The sequence below is a fragment of the Salmo salar genome, chromosome 05 (assembly GCF_965601325.2).
Source record: "Salmo salar chromosome 05, fSalSal1, whole genome shotgun sequence".
Classification (NCBI taxonomy): Eukaryota; Metazoa; Chordata; class Actinopteri; order Salmoniformes; family Salmonidae; genus Salmo; species Salmo salar.
The window spans coordinates 21,247,399-21,269,490 of record NC_138295.1 but is presented as its reverse complement, the minus strand read 5'-3'; the positions used below and the strand labels follow the sequence as shown (position 1 = coordinate 21,269,490).

The 22,092-nt window shown below is 41.9% G+C and overlaps 1 long non-coding RNA gene across 1 annotated transcript in view; it reads left to right on the top strand.

Moving 5' to 3' along the window:
* The window catches only part of LOC145879500 (uncharacterized), a 30,601-nt gene extending 25,529 nt beyond the window's left edge, over positions 1-5,072 (top strand). Inside the window, exon 2 of the long non-coding RNA XR_014392293.1 lies at positions 193-5,072. This is a non-coding gene — a long non-coding RNA (uncharacterized LOC145879500). The remainder of the gene's footprint in view (positions 1-192) is intronic.
* The last annotated feature ends 17,020 nt before the right edge of the window (positions 5,073-22,092 follow it).

The following is a 22,092-nucleotide window of genomic DNA, read 5'->3' as shown; positions in this document are numbered from 1 at the left end:
GATGGGGCCACAGTGTCTCCTGACCCCTCCTGTCTCAGCCTCCAGTATTTATGCTGCAGTAGTTTGTGTCGGGGGGCTAGGGTCAGTCTGTCACATCTGGAGTATTTCTCTTGTCTTTTCCGGTGTCCTGTGTGAATTAAATATGATCTCTCTAATTTTCTCTTTCTCTCTTTCTTTCTTTCTCTCTCTCAGAGGACCTGAGCCCTAGGACCATGCCTCAGGACTACCTGGCTTGATGACTCCTTTCTGTCCCCAGTTCACCTGGCCGTGCTGCTGCTCCAGTTCCAACTGTTCTGCCTGCGGCTATGGAACCCTGACCTGTTCACCGGACGTGCTACCTGTCCCAGATCTGCTGTCCTAGACCTGCTGGAACCCTGACCTGTTCACCGGACGTGCTACCTGTCCCAGACCTGCTGTTTTCAACTCTCTAGAGACAGCAGGAGCGGTAGAGATACTCTCAAAGATCGGCTATGAAAAAGCCAACTGACACTTACTCTTGTGTTACTTGTTGCACCTTCGACAACTACTATGATTATTATTATTTGACCATGCTGGTCATTTATGAACATTTGAACATCTTGGCCATGTGCTGTTATAATCTCCACCCGGCACAGCCAGAAGAGGACTGGCCACCCCTCATAGCCTAGGTTTTGGCCTTTCTAGGGAGTTTTTCCTAGCCACCGTGCTTCTACACCTGCATTGCTTGCTGTTTGGGGTTTTAGGCTGGGTTTCTGCACAGCACTTTGAGATATCAGCTGATGTAAGAAGGGCTATATAAATAAATGTGATTTGATTTGATTTGATGGTGGAGGTATGCAGGGAGGTGCGGGTTGCAGTGTAAATTGGATTCATTTGAGAAAATCCCTGCTGGCATTCTACAATGGAGATGGGGATGGTGCTGACCACCACCAACAGCTTTTTAATTCCATCTGGAATGTCTCTTTTACCATTGGTGTCCTTGTAATGCCTGTAGGCCCGTATGACCGTACGTGGACTGTCAATGCCAAACTGCTGACAGAGAGATTCTATCTCTGTTTCTCTGTGCAGTGCTCCTGTGTCCTCCGGACAGTATTGCACCTTCAGCTCCTCGATGAACTGGCTGTATCCTTTTTGTCCACTGCCGTCCTCCTTGAGAGAACATTCTAGCCTCTATGTTCCTTGCCAAGCTCTTGAAAAACTCCCACTGATTAAGGACGCTGGGTCTTCCACCATTCAGTTTGACGCCTTGGAAAGAGTGCTGAATCTCTCTCTGGCTGACTTGTGTGTGTTGGCCTGGCTGCTCTGCCATTGCACTGAATACCCTCGCTTCCCTGAAGTCTGCCCTGTTTGCAGTGATAATTGCGCATTCTTTCCTTTGGAGCTTGAGTGACAATTCAGATAGTTTTTGAAGTGCATCACACACAAGGCCTAGATTGTCAACAAACGCATGCGAGGATATGAGCATGGCAAGGACACTATAGCTCTGATGGGTCAAGCCATCGCGGGAGGCATCCTCAGCTGCTGCCATGAAATGCTTTTGAAGAGCTGGGTTATTTTTCCACACACACTCTACAGTTCTAAAACTAGATGCCACCCAGCTAGTGTCCAAGATCCTGCCGATTTCAAACAGCTGAATGTCTAAACTCTAAACTTTAAATATGTTGCTGTATGTTGGAGCAAGCAACATTGGAATGGAGAATTCTCACAATGTCAAGTCCATTTAACTCCTGACAGTCAATTTCTTGCTCAAAACCATGTGACGTTTAGCCTCCTTGTAAGCTGTTCGGAATACTCCGGCTGTAGTGTCAATGTTTTTATTTTGAGCGTTAACTACAACCTGTGTTAAGGTGTCCTCTTTAGCCTTGTCTACAATGCTTGCTTCCGCTAAATGGGCTTTGGTTCGGGGATGTTCAAAAATCTTTTTTTCAGAGGGCTCTTTCTTGTTTTTCTACGTCGGAGGAAGAGTACGTTACTGTACATTCCACACACTCTTTTTCTAGTTTCATCCCTCCAGTCTTTTCTGAGCCCAAGCTACCTTACTTTTTGCATGTTGTACAGCCCAGCTTTGAATTTTGCATGACAAGCCAAGGGTTATAGGTTTACTTGTTCTTGTTCTTACTTGGCTCTCCGTCTGCCTCTCTAGTAGGCTGGTGATGGTGAACTGGTGGGATTAGCAGTGCTGCTAGCTAAGGCATCGCCATCAGGAATAGTTTGCCCCTCACTCCTCTCATCCGGCACTGACAGTACTCTGGCTTGTTTCTAGTTTGATTCACCATCTTTCTCTGGATTTTTGGACTTGAAAAATGTCAAACTCGATTGCCTTTTCTCATTCATTTTTGATTTGGCTTTCCCATGTTTCAAATTCAGTAGGGAGATGACTAGCCTAGGCTGTGGGATGTGATAATGTAGGGACCTCTTCACTAGCTGACCAGTACTGCCAAGACCTGTTTCAAGATCAGGTACTTACCTCTCCAGCCTGCCCCATAACCTCTTGTACAAATAAGAGAGCAGGTCTGGAATCAGTGTGGAAGGATAGAATGATTACACAGAAGGACCACCACGCTTTTACGTGATGGTTTTTCTGGGGGGGGGGATAAATAACGAGGAGGCAACTTGATTTAACTCTGAATGCTTTTATAAGAATGTTTACTATGCAAACAGTGACATTTTTTTTTATAAATCATCCCGAGAGCAGAGCAAATAGGTGCCAGAATGAACAAAGTCAAATCTGAGAAGTGCCAGATCCTGTTCCGGTAGGATCCAGCTCAGATTAAACACTGGTTTTAGGGACCTATTTATTCAGCCTCCGAGATTGAAGAGGCGCTCTCACCGCTCTGTATGTTTGAATGGACCATTTCACGTTGGTAGTGATTTGCACACCGAGGAACTGGAAGCTTTTCATTCTCTCCACTGCGGCCCCGTCGATGTGGATGCGGGCATGCTCTCTCTGCTGTTTTCTGAAGTCCACGATCAGCTCCTTTGTTTTGTTGATGTTGAGGGAGAGGTCATTTTTCTGGCACCACTCCGCCAGGGCCCTCACCTCCTCCCTTTTGGAGGTGTTGGTAATCAGGCTTACATTGTTGTGTCGTCGGCAAAATTGCTGATTGAGTTGTAGACTTGCGTGGCACGCAGTCATGGGTGAACAGGGACTACAGAAGGGAGCTGAGCACTCACCCTTGTTGAAGATCAACATGGTGGAGGTGTTGTTGCCTAACTTTACCACCTGGGGTTGGCCCGTCAGGAAGTCCAGGATACAGTTGCATAGGGCGGGGTTCAGAACCAGGGCCCCGAGCCAGTGGTGGAAAAAGTACCCAAGGGTCATACTTGAGGTAAAGTAAAGATACCTTAATAGAAAATGACTCAAGTAAAAGTGAAAGTCACCCAGTAAAATGCTACTTGAGTAAAAGTCTAAAAGTATTTGGTTTTAAATATACTTAAGTATCGAAAGTAAATGTAATTGCTCAAATATACTTAAGTATCAAAAGTAAAAGTAAAAGTATAAATCCTTTCAAATTCCTTATTTTAAGCAAACCAGACAAGCGAAGCATTTGTGTTTATATCAGAGGCAGCAGGAATGCCCAGGTATGTTCTCTTGATACATGCATGAATTGGCCCATTTTACTGTCCTGCTAAGCATTCAAATTGTAACAAGTACTTTTGGGTGTCAGGGGAAATGTATGGAGTAAAAAGTACATTATTTTCTTTAGGGATGTAGTGAAGTAAAAGTAAAAGTAGTCAAAAATATAAATAGTAAAGTATACATACCAAATAAAAATACTTAAGTAGTACTTTACACCACTGCCCTGAGATTAGTGATGAGCTTGGATGGAACTTTGGTGTTGAAGGCTGAGCTGTGGTCGATGAACAGCATTCTTACATAGGTTTTCCTCTTGTCCAGATAGGGCTGGCAGCCTTGCGAGGGTTACCACGCTTAAATGTCTTACTCACGTTGGTCACGTGGAACGAGAGCTCACAGTTCTTGTGAGCAGCGGTGGCCCTCATCAGCAGCTTTGTGTTTTCCCCGAAGCGGGCAAAGAAGGTGTTTAGCTTGTCCGGGAGCGAGGCATCGGTGTCCACGACCTGGCTGTCTTTCTCTTTATTATCTGTGATTGTCTGGAGTCCCTGCCACATATGTTCTAATTGTCATAGTGGGACTCAGTCACTGAGTCAGTGTATACATTGATACTATTTTCAGAGGCAACCCGGAACATGTCCCAGTCTACGTGATCAAAACAATCTTGAAGCATAGATTCCGATTGAACACACCAACGTTGAACACACCACGGGTACTTCCTGTTTAAGTTTCTGCTTATAGGAGGGGAGGAGAAAAATTGAGGCGTGATCTGATTTGCTGAAGGGAGGGTGAGGGAGGGCATTGTAGCCATCCCGGAAGGGGGAGTAGCAATGGTCAAGAGGGCTCAATGCGCGAGTAGCACAGGAGATGTGTTGATAGAACTTCGGTAGCATTTTCCTCAGATTTGCTTTATTACAGTCCCCAGCTGCAATAAATGCTGCCTCAGGATATGCGGTTTCCAGTTTGCACAAAGTCCAGTGTAATTCCTTGAGGGCCAGTAACCAAAAGGTTGCTGGTTCGAATCACTGAGCCGAATAGGTGAAAAATCTGGCAATGTGCCTTTGAGCAAAGCACTTAACCCTAATTGCTCCTATAAGTCCCTCTGCATAAGACTGTCTGCTAAATGACCAAAAAATGTAATGTAAAATTCACTAGACTGGATGGCAGTAGTACTATGGTTGAGAGAAAAAGTGACCCTTCTAATGAATGACTGTTATTGAAACATTACAAACATGTATTCTTCATGGCTTGAATATTGCATTTGGTAACAGAATGTTCTCTCTAGCTAGCTACTAAGCTAACTTATGGAATGGTTTCAAGATGGTCATACCAATGATCATTTAGCTATTTGATTTTGAATTTTAGGACCCCTGTACAGTATGTATCCCCCCAAAATATTTTTTGATTATTTGATAAAATATTGAATTTGGCTTTTACTATTATAGCCCATAAAAACACATTGAATAACACATTCATAAATGGCAAAAAAGACAGTAAAACAATAAATCATAAGGAATAAGGTTTTGAAGTGTTTGTCTATCTAGGAGATATAAGAAAGCTCAGGAAATATACCATTTTTTGGGACATATTTAACCTTTTGTTTGTTGGCACAAAACTACCTCCATACAGTACTTCCATTAATGTGTATGGGTTACCTTCCTGTGACACTTGTGGGGGTCATAGAGTAAAACAGAGAACACCATCGTGTTCGGGAGTCTCATCTTTCCATAGAGTGGTCAAACCTTTTGTACACTACACACGTTTCAGACACTACAGATTTTTTCATTATGTTAATTACATTGAGGCACAGGTGCGTCTCTTAAGTATTCAACTCACACTTGGAAAAATGATCTGGGCTGTGCCATAAAAGCCAACCAACCCACTGGGCACAAACTGGTTGAATCAACGTTGTTTCCACACCATTTTTCATGAAACCTTTAACATTAATCCAATGACATAGTTCAAATGTTTGTTGATTTCATGTTAAATTCACGTAAGTTGACAACTCAATCAAACGTAAATCAAACTAAATGTTGAACTGACGTCTGTGTCCACAGCTTGCCACGATGAACTCAATTAACTATTGATGCATTATACTGTGAGTGTTTCGAGGAATCATGGCGGTGGTCATAGTGCTAAATGATGTGAAACTGTAGCTGCATGTCCACTCTGACTCCCTCCTGAAAAATACCATCCAGCAATTATGTCAGAGGGATGGAGCAGGAGTAGTAGGAACAATATTGCCCAACAGAGGGCACAATTTAGGAAACGGAACCACACAACTTCAGCATTTTCACATTTGTGAGTGTGGGGTTGTTTATGTTGCTTACGTCATGTTGTCTTTATTTTTTATTCAACGTCTAATCGTTATTATGAATCAGAATGTGAGTAATAACTGCTGACACACCGTTCAGAGAGAGAGAGAGAGAGAGAGAGAGAGAGAGAGAGAGAGAGAGAGAGAAGAGAGAGAGAGAGAGAGAGAGAGAGAGAAAGAGAGAGACAGTCACACTGGAGTATCGGTTGTTATATCCCTCCTTTTCCTCAGTGTGTGTGGCATGGGTTTGACCATGAAGAATAGCAGCAAACGGCGTGGAACTGGAATACAGTACGCGTCCGGACTCCCAGTACTGCTGCCATGGGCAGGCCAAGCTACAGCTGAGTACATAAAAACCCTCCTGAAGATATCCAAAACAATGACATTCCCCACGGCGAGTGTTTAGTCTCTCCCCGAGCTGGCCCCGACTTATCTGTTTCTTCACATCACTTGACCCTGAAGCGGGAGAGCCCATCTGGGTGTCCGGGGGGGGAGAGAGGGGCCGGGGCATAGCAGAGTTCCTTTAGGTTTACACTATAGGGAGGCAGGATGGACCAGGTTAGATCTGGGCCAGACCAGGGTCAGAAAGGGGGGTCCTCTTACTCTCTCTGCGTACCGTTCTAAAAACATGGTGGGCTGTTTGTTCCACAACACTGTGACTGAGGGTGCAGCCTCATTATAATGTATCTTATTTAATATCTTACCCAGTGTTGAGTGCAGGTCTTGTGAGAACCCAAACATCATGTTTATGCATCATGCACTCTTCCACTTAGAGAGTGGCCTGATGGGGGCCCAATGTTTTGTGACCGTTTGTAATGTAAACAGTATAATATGTGTGTGTTTTTGGTTTTACTATCCTTGTGGGGACCTGAAGTCCTCAAAGGGATAGTAAACAAGGAAAATGCAGACAAGTGGGGACATTTCGCCGGTCCTCACAAGGAAGAATTCTATTTTTTGCTTTACTGTTTGGTTTAGGGTTAGGGTTAGAATTAGGGTTAACGTTAGGGTTAGGTTTAGGTTTAGGGGTTTGGGAAAATAGGATTTTGAATGGGAATCAATTATTTGGTCAACACAAGGATAGTAAAAGAAAAGTGTGTGTGTGTGTGTGTGTGTGTGTGTGTGTGTGTGTGTGTGTGTGTGTGTGTGTGTGTGTGTGTGTGTGTGTGTGTGTGTGTGTGTGTGTGTGTGTGTGTGTGTGTGTGTGTGAGAATGACAGTATTGATGGATTTCCTCTTCACGTTCCATTAGCTCTGTCCATGAAGAACACTGGAGCAATACAATCATTCAGTCCAAGGAATGTTTTCATGATGAAATATAACCTAATCTCTCTCTCCCTCTCCTTTTCCCCTTCTCTCTCTCTCTCCCTCTCCTTTCCCCCTTCTCTCTCTCTCTCCCTCTCCTTTTCCCCTTCTCTCTCTGTCTCGCTCTCCTTCTCCCCTTCTCTCACCCTCCCTCTCTCTTTTTGTCTCTCTCTATCTCTCTCCCTCTCCTTCTCCCCTTCTCTCTCCCCCTCCCCCTCTCCCTCTCCCTCTCTCCCTCTCTCTCTCCCCCTCTCCCCCTCTCTTTCTCTCCCCCCTCTCTCTCCCTCTCCTTCTCCCCTTCTCTCTCTCTCCCTCTCCTTTCCCCCTTCTCTCTCTCTCCCTCTCCTTTCCCCCATCTCTCGCTCTCCTTCTCGTTTCCCCCTTATCTCTCTCTCCCTCTCTCTCTTTGTCCACCTCTTCATTTTAGGGGTTTAATTAACGGCCAATTTATTTCCATGCGGTAGACAATGTAAGTTATTTTGGGGAATTCCTCTCTGGTCATGTCATTCACTTTCACTGGAGCTTGGAAACGCACGACCTGACAGATGAAGTATTGATTACTAGATATTGATAGATGTGGAGAGGATAGTAACATGGTTTTGGACACAACAGACACATGTACTGTAGCCACTAAACCCAAAATGTGATACTGTAAAGACATGTTTGTGAGTGTCAACTATGGCCTTGACACACACTAGCTAAATACAGTTGTCTGGTCCTTCCCTTCCCACTGGGAACCTTGGCCTTCAGTGAGTGGTTCTGTGGGTGAGTGGGGCGTGACAGGGAGGACCCTTTTCACTGCTGCACCCAGGCCAGCCAACACAACTCAACTCTATCTTTCAGCAATTTGGAGGCATTGTGCAGATGTGAATAGGCGGTTGTTGTTTCTTGTTGGGCTGCCCTGCGTCTACCTTGCTCTTTCACACATCCCGAGGTGTTCCGGGACGCTGTTTATGTGTTGAGTGCAGCACTCCGTGGAGCTTAGGGCCTAATGGAGTGTGAGAGAGGGGCCTGGGCTTCTTCAGCTTGTGTTCAGCTGTACAAACACACCACACTGGGGCCCTCTAGCTCTTTCTTTCTTTCTCTCTCACTCTCTCTCCTCTACCTTTCAACCCCCCCATCTCTCCATTCAACTCTTTCCTTCAGCCCTCTCTGTCAAATAGTTATTATGCCCCTATCAACTTGCTCTCCTCGCCCTCTTTCCATCTCATCATCTGTCTCACCCCTGTTCTCTACCCTTACCTGTCACACCTACAGTCTCTCTCTTTCTCAGTCTGTCCTTAATCACTTTTAGTCTATTGTCCCCATCCATTGTCTTCCAGTTTGTTACTTTCCTCTTCATCGCTCATCTCCTCTATACCTACCGTCTCTTACTCGTTCTTTCTCTTTTTCATTCATTAATTCCAGCCCTGCAGCCTGTCGCTCTCTCGTTCTCCCTTTCTCTCTGTCTCTTTCTCTCTGTTTCTTTCTCTCTTACTTTCTGTCTGTCTGTCTGCCTCTATCAATTTCTCTCTCTCTCTCTCTTTCTCTCTCTCTCCTGCCCTCTTTCTCTTTACCTCCCGTAAGAGGTTGCTTGACACTCCCCAGGCTGACTGCACTAAACACACCCTCTCCATGAGAAGGAACCTACTACTGTATCCCATCCGCTAGGTTTATGTTCCTCTATCCCCCATGCAGCCAGATGGAAAACTACACATAGGGGTGGCTGGGTAGACAACAGCAACAACAGTGTCATTTCCCCCTGCCCCTGTCACGCTGCTTTGTGAGTAGGAATGTTTACTCTGCTGAGAGAGTTCAGTGGCACAATTGTTTGTTTGAAAGGCATCTTTATTTCTTTGAAGTTCACATGAAAAGTGAGGCTTAAGATGGAGTGAGAGAGAGAGAGAGAGAGAGAGAGAGAGAGAGAGAGAGAGAGAGAGAGAGAACTGTAATGCATATCTGTTCGAAAACGTCACGTGGGTCAGGTGTTATGTAGAAAATGTAGGCCTATATTTCAGTTTCGGAGGATCTTGCTTGAGGATGCCCCGCCCCTGTCATCACTCAGTGGCCACTCCCACACTCCCAAACATCAAACAAACACATGTATTTATTCGTCTCATATTTGGATAATAAGCCATTGTTAAAGGTCAATAGAGTGCATTAGTAAAGATTATAATAAAGCTAACATATGGAAGCAACACAGACATCAATACATGCAGATGGAAAAGAGAGCATCTGACAGGGTGAACCATCAATGTAAAGCCCATCTCAAGCCTCACTGAGTCCCTTCTTGATGACATCATAGGTGTTAACGAGCATCTATACAGTAAACGAGGAGACCATGAGTGGCTACGCAATGGGAACAAGCGTCTCCTCCGCCACAGTGCGTCAGCGTCAACGAAGCGTGCCATGATTAATTCCTGCAGCATTATCCACAATCCATCGCTAAACTCGCCGACACACCACCTTCCCTTTCCAGCACTGCCTGCTTCAGCTTGGCTCTGGCTCCGGTGCTTCTACGTGGAAACCTCCAAGGTTGCGGCTCAACGTCCTCCAAAGTACCAGCACCTGAAAAAACAAGTTTGCCTCGGCTGACTTCTCCAAGCAGAAACACTGTCTGGTTATATATAGATATAATATCCCTCCTGTTCTGTGGAATCCAAACAAATTAAAGATGTCTTTCTTGGAGGAGGGCTAACATGGACAATGATAATAAAATAGAAGTGAGCTGTGTATAGTTCACCACTGTTTGGGAAAGGCATCTCTCACTCACACAAGTGGACACTGGCCTAATAAAAAAGTAGCCCTTTTTCATGTTTTTACCAGAGATTCATTTCAATGCTAATTAGCTTTGATGCATTGAGGCCTGAGATGATTGACAGGTGTAATAACTCCGAAAGATGCAAGACAAGCAGAATGTTTTCACTGGAGCACTTAGTGGGTAACCAGGGGAGCTGGCTTTTAGTCGCATGGCAGACAGATTTGGCAACAGTAGTGCTGTTCAACATCCAGTCAAACCTCAATGAATGAACCAACACAAAAAACTCACAGTGGAACAAACAGGCACAGCCCATTATAGAGACAAATGAACCCATGGAGTAAACACATACAGGTCAACGACAACCAGACACTTGCACATTTATGTAAGCACACAAAACGTGAACTGAGACACACACACAAACACACACACACAGAAACGCACCCACAAATACGCACATACACACATACAAGTACAGCTACAAGTATACACAGACATTCATATAACAACACTGAGATAGTGGGGCCAGAGTTACTGTGCTTTTAGTAGTGCGCCCAGAGAGCCCAGTGTCTTGTGCCTTTCTTTGTGCTAAGTTGGATGTCTTTTCCTCCAGATCCTGCCTGTACGGTATTAGGATAACTTCACAGTCACAACGGAATTGATGCCAGTCACTCATACTTGTCAGTGTCATAATGAGTTAGTGTCAGGCTGTCCTAATAAGGGCACCGTATGTCAGAGCATCAGCCTCCCACAGGATCCTTCCTGCAACGGTCAGCATGCTGCTCTATTCTCGACCAAACCATGATAATCAATTTAATGTATGATCCAGCATTAGAAGGGTTCTCTACAGCATAATTACAGCTGTACTGCTGTTTATAACCACTGGCTACATGGTATCAGATAGACCACTATGAGAGAATACTGACTTGGCAGTCTGTGGTGTGTGTCCTCTGATGGAATTGCTTCCCTCTCATAGTCTTATCTAAACCTAAAATAAGGATTTGATGAAGTAATAATGTCACATAACCAAAATGTTGTGCTGCATCTTCAAATTAATAGAGTAGAAGTGAAACAAACGCTGAACAAACACTCAGCTTTGAACTGAGCTTTGAATAGATTGCATTGAAAATGAAATAACAATTTTATGGAACAAAAAATTATGCAAACTGACATTCTGATCTAATGTTACCTAGGCCTTTCCTGATGATGTCACAGCAACAAGCCAGCACTGTTACTTGATATCGGTTCAAAATCCACAAAGAACATGATCATATCTACGATTGACCTACCTGCTGCACAGACTCCAGTCTTGTATCTGATGCCCCATGCTTATTTTAAACAACATTATATGGAAGCATGGGTAGGTACCTAGATACATAATCTAGCAAACAGCTGCAGTGTGGCTAGCCTGCTGCTAGCGAGGTAGTCCGTACAACTACATAGACCGCATACTATTTGCGATGCCAACTTGGTGACTATAGCATATGGAATCGGCCGCTGACAGATTCATTACTTCATAATGATGATGCGTCTCAAAGAAAAACACTTTTTGAAGTTTCATGACCATTAATCCTCTATATGCATGTGAGTCATTTCAAAGCGAAACCATCCAAAAATATATTTCACTCCCAATATGGCGCAAAGTGGTGTAATTTATGAAAAAAATGTGGTCCTCATTAAATATTTTCCATTTTGCGTGTGATTTGATTTTTCAAACTTCATATCTTAGAAATGTTTTGCTAGGATTGCATGCAGCAGAGGCTGAAATTAATGTTTTGTGAAATGGAATTTTATTAAGCACATGACATCTTTATGAGAAATTAAACCAGGGTGTCCCTTTAAGATGCTGAACAGCAGTCATAAAATAGTCCCAACAGTCTATTAAGATTCTCTAAAATGATCAAGAATATTATTGGTTAGTACCAGAAAGAGAGACCTATTCCAAAGAAGAACCTGCTTGTCATGAGTGATGTTTCCAGGGAAGTCACGTTGAGATTGTTATCTCGTTTTCAAGTAAGCAGTGGAAATTAAAGCTATGGAGGGTTTTTGCTTCAACCTGTACAAACAGCAAGATTACCTATACGCATGTGTAGTTAAAAAGACAGTTAAACCTAGTTGAGCCATAATGTATTGTTATGTTTCCAACCTTTACCATGGAGGACCACTTAGAAAATTAGTGTTTTCAGTAATGCTTTCATGTACTATCCTCTGGGATCAAATACACATCTTATTAAAATAAATAAAACCCAATCCAATCTGCTTCTTAGGTAATCAGAATGTGAGTGCTTTACAAAAACTAGGGTGCAGTTTATGCATATAACAAATATTTAATTCTAATAAATTGCAGCTACTGCACAGCAACATGTAATTTCAATAATACATGTTAATAATGCAATTCAACATAAAAAAATGGTTTATGAATCTGCACAATTAATTGATGATTTCACTTGATTTTATCTTCACAGGTTCTCAAATCTCAAAAAGATAGAGCAGTCTTTCCTGCTTCCTTTTGTGTGGGACACCATTTTTACATATCATTTCCCCAGAAGCCCATGTGTGTGTGGAAATGACCAGCATATGTACTGTGAGGGGTTGGGGGCTGAGCACTAGCTTTGTGGGTCACTGGAGGCCATTTCTCTGGTCACCTGGTTGTGCAGCCACTTAAAACCATTTGGAGAAGTAATATTCTGCTCCATTTAAGAGTGGAGTTGTCTCCCTTTTGGGACAGCTGTCTGGAAAATGTGCCCGCTCTTTTGTTGAACACAGTCGGAATATTAGCAACTTTTGAATCAATGTTATCTTTGCCAGTTCGGGAGTTTTGTCGTCGCTGGAGCGAAACTGTGCTCGTGGAGACTGCTGGCTGTGGAAGAACGGGTACAGAATGTTGAGGATCATAGGCAGGGAGGTCAGAGGAGAGTACGGCAAAATAGCCGGGCCCTTATTTCCAAATGTCATTTTTTTTTTAATGTCAGGATCTCAGTAATAACATACATTATTTACTACCCAGTGCAAAACTCTAATGCCAAAACTCAACATGAGACTTCTTTAACTGCATATACATGTGTTCCCTCAACGCTGTTTGTCCAGGTTGAAGCAAAAACCCTCCGTAACTTTCCCAGACCACACACAAAACGTACCCATGTCAGACAACAATATGAATGGTTAATGTGGCAATGGAGAAATTGCAATATGTGATGTTAAAATGTTTATTCTATTCTACCGAGCCATTTACTTTATGTTCATATTATTATATTTTATTATTTCTTATTGTTGTTCCATTGTCGAAAGGAACCTGCAAGGAAGCATTTCGTTGGACGATGTATACCATACGTACACACATGCGTGTCCCCTACATACTAATACAATCTTGGAATTTGAAATGTGTCATGATCATTGAAGAAACCTGCATTTTTATAACAGTATAAAACCTACTACACCATCTTAATGTGTTGCTACCTTGCTTCAAATAAAGGCTTTACACATATTCTCACAATCATCTGTTCAGTTGACTAATTATGTATGGGTGTGTGTGTATGCTGCATGTGTGTAGGTGTGTCCTTTAAGTTCGGGTACATAAGGTGTATACGTGAGCAAGACAGAGAGAGGATGTAACTGGACACTGGATGTTATTAAAGAATGTGTAAACGCGTAACACATGGCCTGTTAATGCCAGCTTGCTGTGCAGGATACAGGGCTCACCAGTAATACAGGGAAAACAACCACAGCACCCATCATAACGTGCCAAGCCAAAATAATAACTCTTTCTTTGGCCATTGTCTTAAAAGGGATTTAACAATGCTGTTACGGTGATTCTCTTGAGTTGAATTAAAGAAGCAGTTCTGATCCTGAGCTGCTGAGCAGCACAGATCATCTCTAGGGTTCCAGAAACTGCATATGAAGAGTTTATTTCCTAAATCACAAATCCACAATATTTTTCACATTTGTGTTTTTTCATCAGAAATGATTGCTTATGGGTACCTTCATGTGTGTGTAAAATATTACTGTTCTCAGATTTTTTATTCATAGATTTTAGTATGAAAATGTTTCGTTTTTTTGCAAAACGCTATATATCCATTGTTTAGCTAGAATGGAATGTCCGTATCCTGTATATTTGACTGTGATATGTGGTCTTCTTACCTAGCTATTTTAAGATGAATGCACTTACTGTAAGTCGGTCTGGTTAAGAGCGTCTGATTAAAATGTCAAATGTAAATGTTTTACATACAGATCTCATATGAATGTATTTCATTATTTTTTTGAATTAAAAAAAAATAATTGATGCCACAAAGGTATCATTTGTACAGTTCTTTATAAAGAAAATGGTTAGTCGCTACAACCTAGTTGCTAAAACCTTGAAGTGCTACTTATTGATCTGAGAGGGAGGCAGATATATTGCATTTAGCAACAAAAAAAATGAAATAAAACCAAGTGATAGATTTTAAACCAATACATGTCAGTCATTGAACAAACCCAATGCTTTGATTGGATAGTGAAAAAACACACTAATCTCTTTCATAATTTCTTTAAACAATAAAAGCTAATTTCCCAACATTTCTGAAAATGGATATATAGTGTTTTGCAAAAAAACTCATATTCATATTATAGTACCTTTGAATAGCAACTGATGAGCAATTGCCCTGATGAGTTTCCACATAAATAAATGAAAATGACAAAATCACATATCAGTGAATTAAAGTATATCAGTGGTTGTTTTTTAATTCTATTTCAACTTGGTAGGTTTGCAGTGTACGGAATGTTCATGTTAATTAAGTAAGGTGTTATTTGCTACATGCAATGAAGCATTACAGGGAATCTGGAAGGAACATTACCCAGACATCTTGTTTAGCAATACCCCCAGCAGAGGGCACTAGGTCTCTGTTGATACAGAGAGTTGAAAAAAGTCTCTCTCTCTCTCTCTCTCTCTCTCTCTCTCTCTCTCTCTCTCTCTCTCTCTCTCTCTCTCTCTCTCTCTCTCGCTCTCTCTCGCTCTCTCACACACACACAGAGAGAGAGAGAATCAGTATGACAAGTTTACACAGACCATCTGTACACCTCCCTTGAATCATAAAAGCACGGCCCACAAATCTCTACAATCCTACTTCCTTTATTGACCTGAAGAAAGGATTTACACAGCTAATGGTGGAACCAACATTACATTATTGATGATCAATATGATCATAAGCGGGTAGTCCGTTTATTTTTCGTACAGTCTCATAAATATAGTTTTTTTTACAGTTGAAACAATGTATTATGTTCTACCATCAGATAATTTACTGTTTACAAATATTAAAACTAGTGTCGATAAACAGTATGTCTGTGAAAAAGGGATATACTTTGCAAAAAGAACAATGACAGAAGAAAGCATTTTAATTGAAACAAAAACAATAGATACTGACCTATATTAAAACATTGCTACACTTTGCAATCAACCTTCCCCCTTTCTAAGATGAATGCTCAAGATGAGATACAATTGATGGACAACCACAGTGAACCAACATTTATTTCAACAGCAAGCTGACACAGGGCTGACAATTTCTGGGAAACCAAACAGAAAAGGATATTCTCATTGTGAAATGAAGAACCCCACCCACCATGATGATACACAGTGGGATTGACTGTGCTTGGCAGTGGTGGCCCATGACTGCCCGTGGAGGCCGTGGCTCTGTATTCTGAAGCCCCTGGGCTCAGTCAGTGTGTCGATGAACAGGCACTTGTCATCTGGAATGTGAAGCGGCCAGGGTTATCCTCAGAGACACAGCGGGGTGAAGTGGGTGACCATGTTTGAGGTCCACCCAGCTGTTATTGCCCCTAATACTCAACAGATGTCTCCAGGCTGGCGCACTAAGTCCTCGCACATGCCGGCCCGGGGAAATCAAATCAATGAGCAGTCGGCCGGCTGCACAGCACACACACACACACACACACACACACACACACACACACACACACACACACACACACACACACACACACACACACACACACACACACACACACACACTCTTCCCTGAAGGGATAATCACCGTATTCATTAAACATTTAGCCAAAATGATGGGGGGCAATTAGGATCATTCTTAATGTTCAGTGGATGTCTCAGGGGATGTCACGCCCTGCCTTGATTTATGTCAACAACTGTGTTCTCATTCATAGGGTGACTAACCCAAAGCTCTTGGATTGATACCAGTGTCCAAAGCCAGGTGTCAAGACAAGAATTATCATACTGTAGGAAGACCACTCATTTACTGTCACCTGGTTCTCATCATTAATTATAGTTACAATTTGTTTTGATTCTTATGACAGTCAAAATGATTGCGCTAACAAAATTAGGCACCATACATATTTTTCATTTTCAATTTTTTATGTATTAGTACTGGCCTTGTTTTGTTAGCTAAATATGAATATGATATGAATATAATATTTTGTTAAAACCTAAATAAAAACTGAATATAAAAACAATAATTGTGTTGAATTAATGTGGTACTATTTGGTGTCATAGTAATAGTTGTCATGATATTGTTATGGAATTAAACGATTATGTATTGTAGGTTTTAGGAGTCAGGCATAAGAGGCTGTGCTGTTTTGTCAATATGATCACAGTTAAATGGGGTTATTATGATCGCAGTTAAAGGGTGTTATTATGATCACAGTTAAATGGTGTTATTATGATCACAGTTAAATGGTGTTATTATGATCACAGTTAAATGGTGTTATTATGATCACAGTTAAATGGTGTTATTATGATCACAGTTAAATGGTGTTATTATGATCACAGTTAAATGGTGTTATTATGATCACAGTTAAAGGGTGTTATTATGATCACAGTTAAATGGTGTTATTATGATCACAGTTAAATGGTGTTATTATGATCACAGTTAAATGGTGTTATTATGATCACAGTTAAATGGTGTTATTATGATCACAGTTAAATGGTGTTATTATGATCACAGTTAAAGGGTGTTATTATGATCACAGTTAAAGGGTGTTATTATAATCACAGTTAAATGGTGTTATTATGATCACAGTTAAAGGGTGTTATTATAATCACAGTTAAATGGTGTTACTATGATCACAGTTAAAGTGTGTTATTATAATCACAGTTAAATGGTGTTATTATGATCACAGTTAAAGGGTGTTATTAGGCCAACAAATAATCTTAAACTTAAAAAACATTCAGTGGTGGGGAATAACTGTTTCTGTACAAATTGTACACTGTTGATTTCCCACAACCCCTTCATTTTATCAGTCAACTAAAAACCTCCATCTTCATGTGTTTGCGATGGCAGAGCCGCTTAGGAAAATATTTGTTACACTTTACCTGTTTATCATACTAAAAATATTGCCCCCTGTTTTAATTATGTCAAACCTTCGCAGAGTGAAACTCGACGCGTTCAAACATGCAAACGCAAATCGAGGTTTAATAAAAAGCGCCACTGTGTTCAAACACAGAATCCATGCGAAGGCTCTCATTTGAGGGCGAAAAAAAGAAAGTGGAGAGTTGCTTTGCTCCAAGTGGTCACAAGGGGGTTGAGCATTTCGGCCCTTGCTCAGGCTGCTCGCTTACTTTGGAGAGCGCTTTGGAGAAGGCAACATTAGATATAATGAAACAGTCAGTGAACCCCCCCCCCCCCCCCGCACCCCTCCCCCTCCCTCTTTCCAACCTCCTCTCTCTCATTCTCTTCCACTGTAGAGAATACTATGCCATCCAGGAGAAACCTTCCAGAGCATTTTGCAATATTTGATTGCCCATCCATGGTATTTAGTTAAGTACCTAAACTGAAAATGCTTAATTGTAAAATAAAAATATATCTAATTAGACTCCATTAGACTTGTTTGGGTTTCTTGCATATTCATTATTTCAATCCACATAAACTGTGTGGGGATCTTCTTAAATGCACACATTAAAGAGACGTCTTACAATATGTAGCAATTTCGTGATTGTCAAACAAAAGAACAGCACAGGGTATGTGTCATCTCCCAGGGGTAGTAAGACCCCCTTTCTGGGTATAAGTGCCCGTTGGCCCTGAAAAAAGGAGAATGACAAGGGTTGCCATAGAGAAGAAAATAAACTAGAACGATGTCATTCACACAAGGTAAGACATCTGCTTTGAACATTGTGACAGGCAGGGGACTATGTATAGAATCATATTCAAAGTGGAAATAATTCATAGATTGATCATTCTGTTCCAACACTCAGAGTCTCCAAGCCTGGTCGACCCTCAGTGTTAGCTACACCTTTGAAGTGATTAAGTGTTACAGTAAACCATATTGTTTCTACTTGTGTTGAAACTCAGATAGATTTTTTAGATAGAGTTGGTCTCTTACATAGTTTATGGTTAGTTTTTACTGCCATTGCGGTGACTTTGTCACATTTGTCCAACCTTCATGTTAGTGATGGCGTTAGCCATGGAGGCAGTCCCAAGTATGAACAGCCTCACTAGCCTGACACCAGTGAATTCTTACCCAAATATCCAGTAAAAAGATATTTCCACAAATCATAAGTAACTTATAACAAGCTTTTTTTTTTGCATTTGAAAGATTATTTTCAAGATTTGGGGATTTTTTATGAGGGTGATGGCAGGTTGAAACTAGACCTCATAAATCATCAGCAGCGGAAGGCCAAGCTAAATAGAACAGCAGAAATATATCTCTAGACCTGTGGTCTCCAAGGCATTCCTAGTCGATCACCAAACATTTCTGTAAAGAACCCAACGATAAAGCCTTGTGTTCCTATTTTTTTTATTGGCATTTCTTCTCCCTGTCTGTAGAAATATGAGGAAAAGGAGGAGTGACATTATAGAAAGGGTGATATTACTAGACATTGTGATGTACTGTCTTATTAGTTTGACTTCATTTATTCTTGCTCACAGATAAAACTGAAGAAATGCAGAATTTACATTACTAATAATTGCAAAACACTCACTTAAAATACATAACACATAATAAGTGACATTAATAGAATACAGAACACTTGAAACATTACAGGACATTTTTCATGAAGGAAATTGAAATTTAAGAATGTGATAATTTTGGGGAAAACCGTTTAAGAGCTAGAGTTATTATACAGTCTGACAGCAGTGGGTAGAGTGGCGTTTCGCAGGCGGTTTGTACGGGCAGTTACAGTAATCACCTTTGGTCCCTTCGGAGGTGTTTACAATGCCTGATGGGCATAGCAGCGTAGGTCAGCACCAGTCCCCTCTCGTCACAGATACTGGTCATGAAGGAGCCCGACAGGTTTTTATACATTTTTGCTAATTTATTATAACAAAAAAACTGAAATATCTTATGTACATATGTATTCAGACCCTTTCCTGTGAGACTCGAAATTGAGCTTATGTGCATCCTGTTTCCATTGATCATCCTTGAGAGTTTATAAATCTTGATTGGAGTCCACCTGTAGTAAATTCAATTGATTGGACATGATTTGGAAAGGCACACACCTGTCTATATAAGGTCCCACAGTTGACAGTGCATGTCAGAGCAAAAAACAAGCCATAAGGTCGAAGGAATTCTCCGTAGAGCTCCAAGACAGGATTGTGTTCGAGGCACAGATCTGGGGAAGGGTACCAAAAAACATTCTGGGGCATTGAAGGTCCCCAAGAACACAGTGGCTTCCATAATTCTTAAATGGAAGACGTTTGGAACCACCAAGACTCTTCCTAGAGCTATCCGCCTGGGAAAACGCAGAAATCGGGGGAGAAGGGCCTTGGTCAGGGAGGTGGCCAAGAACCCAATGGTCACTTTGACAGAGCTCCATATCTCCTCTGTGGAGAAGGGAGAACCTTCCAGAAGGACAACCATCTCTGCAGCACTCCCCCAATCAGGCCTTTATGGTAAAGTGACCAGACGGAAGCCACTCCTCAGTATAAAGGCACATGACAGCCCGCTTGGAGTTTGCCAAAAGGCACCTAAATGACTCTCAGACCATGAGAAACACAATTCTCTGGTTTGATGATACCAAGATTGAACACTTTGACCTGAATGCCAAGCGTCACGTCTGGAGAAAGCCTTGCACCATCCCTATGGTGAAGCATGGTGGTGGCAGCATCATGCTGTGCGGATGTTTTTCAGCAGCAGAGACTGGGAGACTTGTCAGGATTGAGGGAAAGATGAACGAAGCAAAGTACAAAGTGATCCTTGATGAAAACCTGCTCCAGAGTGCTCAGGACCTCAGACTGGGGTTAAGGTTCACCTTCCAACAGGACAACAACCCTAAGTACACAGCCAAGACAACGCAGGAGTGGCTTCGGGACAAGTCTCTGAATGTCCTTGAGTGGCCCAGCCAGAGGCCGGACTTGAACCTGATCGAACATCTCTGGAGAGACCTGAAAATAGCTGTGCAGCAACGCTCCCCATCCAACCTGACAGAGCTTGAGAGGATCTGCAGAGAAGAATGGGAGAAACTCCCCAAATACAGGTGTTCCAAGCTTGTAGCGTCATAACCAAGAAGATTTGAGGCTGTAATCGCAGCCAAAGGTGCTTCAACAAAGCACTGAGTAAAGGGTCTGAAAACGTATGCAAATGTGATATTTCATTTTTATTTATTTTTATCTGCAAACATGAACTTTTTTTGCTTTGTCATTATGGGGTATTATTTGTAGATTGATGAGGGAAAAACTATTTGATCCATTTTAGAATAAGGCTGTAACGTAACAAAATGTGGAAAAAGTAAAGGGGTCTGAATACTTTCCAAATGCATTGTACACACAGCACTGATTACATTATCAATAGGGATTTGGTGAATTCCAGGACAGATATTATTTTAAACATTGACCAGATCAAATGTGACCAAACTGATTCAAGTGTCCTCCATTTCTCTGAAGCAGGACTGGTGTCTGGCCAGTGCCTCAGCCTTCTGTAACATCTCTTGATATGGTTGGGGGGTTCCCATGACACCAGCCTGTGCAGCCACCAGTGAGCTTTATGCATCTCCACTATAGTCTGGGCTTTTTGTATACAGCCAGTAATACACTTGTGCCCACCTGCGAATGGTTTGTACATAAATCATTCTCCATTCAGGTTCAAAGGCTTCCAGCTTGCGTTGTTATTATTAGCGGCTTGTGTCTTTTTTAATATTGAGGAATGTTTCACCTTCTCTTGTCATAGAGTAACAACATGAATTGGTGCATGAGGCAGAAATAATGCAGTGTGACTTGAGTTTTGCCATCAGCTGGAAGACTGTCACCTTTTCTCAGTGGAGGGAGGGAGAGCGGAAGGACAGTGTCTGTGAGCCAGCCTCAGTCCAGTAAAAAAAGGCAAATTATTCTGCTCACACAGCTGTGCCTCACAGGCAGTGTCGATTTTAGCATGTAAATCTTGGTGGGGAGAAAAATTATGTATTAGATGCATGCCAGCAAAGCCACTACAGAGCACAGCACTACACAATACATGAATTGCACTCTAATGGTGACAAACGGTGCCCACAAACTGTTAGGGCCTACATAAAGCTATTCCAACAGCAGAGTCCCAACAGCTTACCACTGCTACACCTGGCTATCAGCGGAACCTTCTCTGGTAGCGAAACAGTTCATTCAGCCTAATTTACTGTCTTTTAAAAAAACATAGCTGATATGGCTGACTTCCTTAAACAAATTTGGTTTCTACTGACAATTGAGATGTACAAAAAATGGCATAACGGGACGATGACCGGATAAGAGGCAATTCGTAATTTCGTTTAAAACATTAATGAGCGAACTGGGATTGATGTAGTCAATATAATTATTTGTTCAGCACTTTTGAAATGTACAGCGACAGAATTCAGAACATGGGCCGTTCTTACAGTATACTCCCTGTACACAAAGTCAGAACAGTAGGAGAAATAAAGGGGGCATATAAACAGACAATGAAAGCTCAATATTCGATGATGACATTTCTCTTAAACGGGCTATAGGCTACATGTGCACCACCAAGTCAGAACAGCAAGTTATGAGGGGGAAAGGGACTCAATTATTAGGGTGAGGCACATGGGCTACTAACAGCTTACTATACATATTTCTCTGGCATATTACATAATTTATACAGCAGCATACGATACATTTTTGGACTCTCCTTGTTGTGCTGTGCTCACCTGAACAGGAAAGTGGCGTGGCGGTCCTTTTTGTCATCAAATTTGTCATCAAAGTCTGGTATTCTCTGGATTTATGGTGCTTTCAAGACTGGGAACTCAGAAAAAAAGCAAGGTTGAATAATG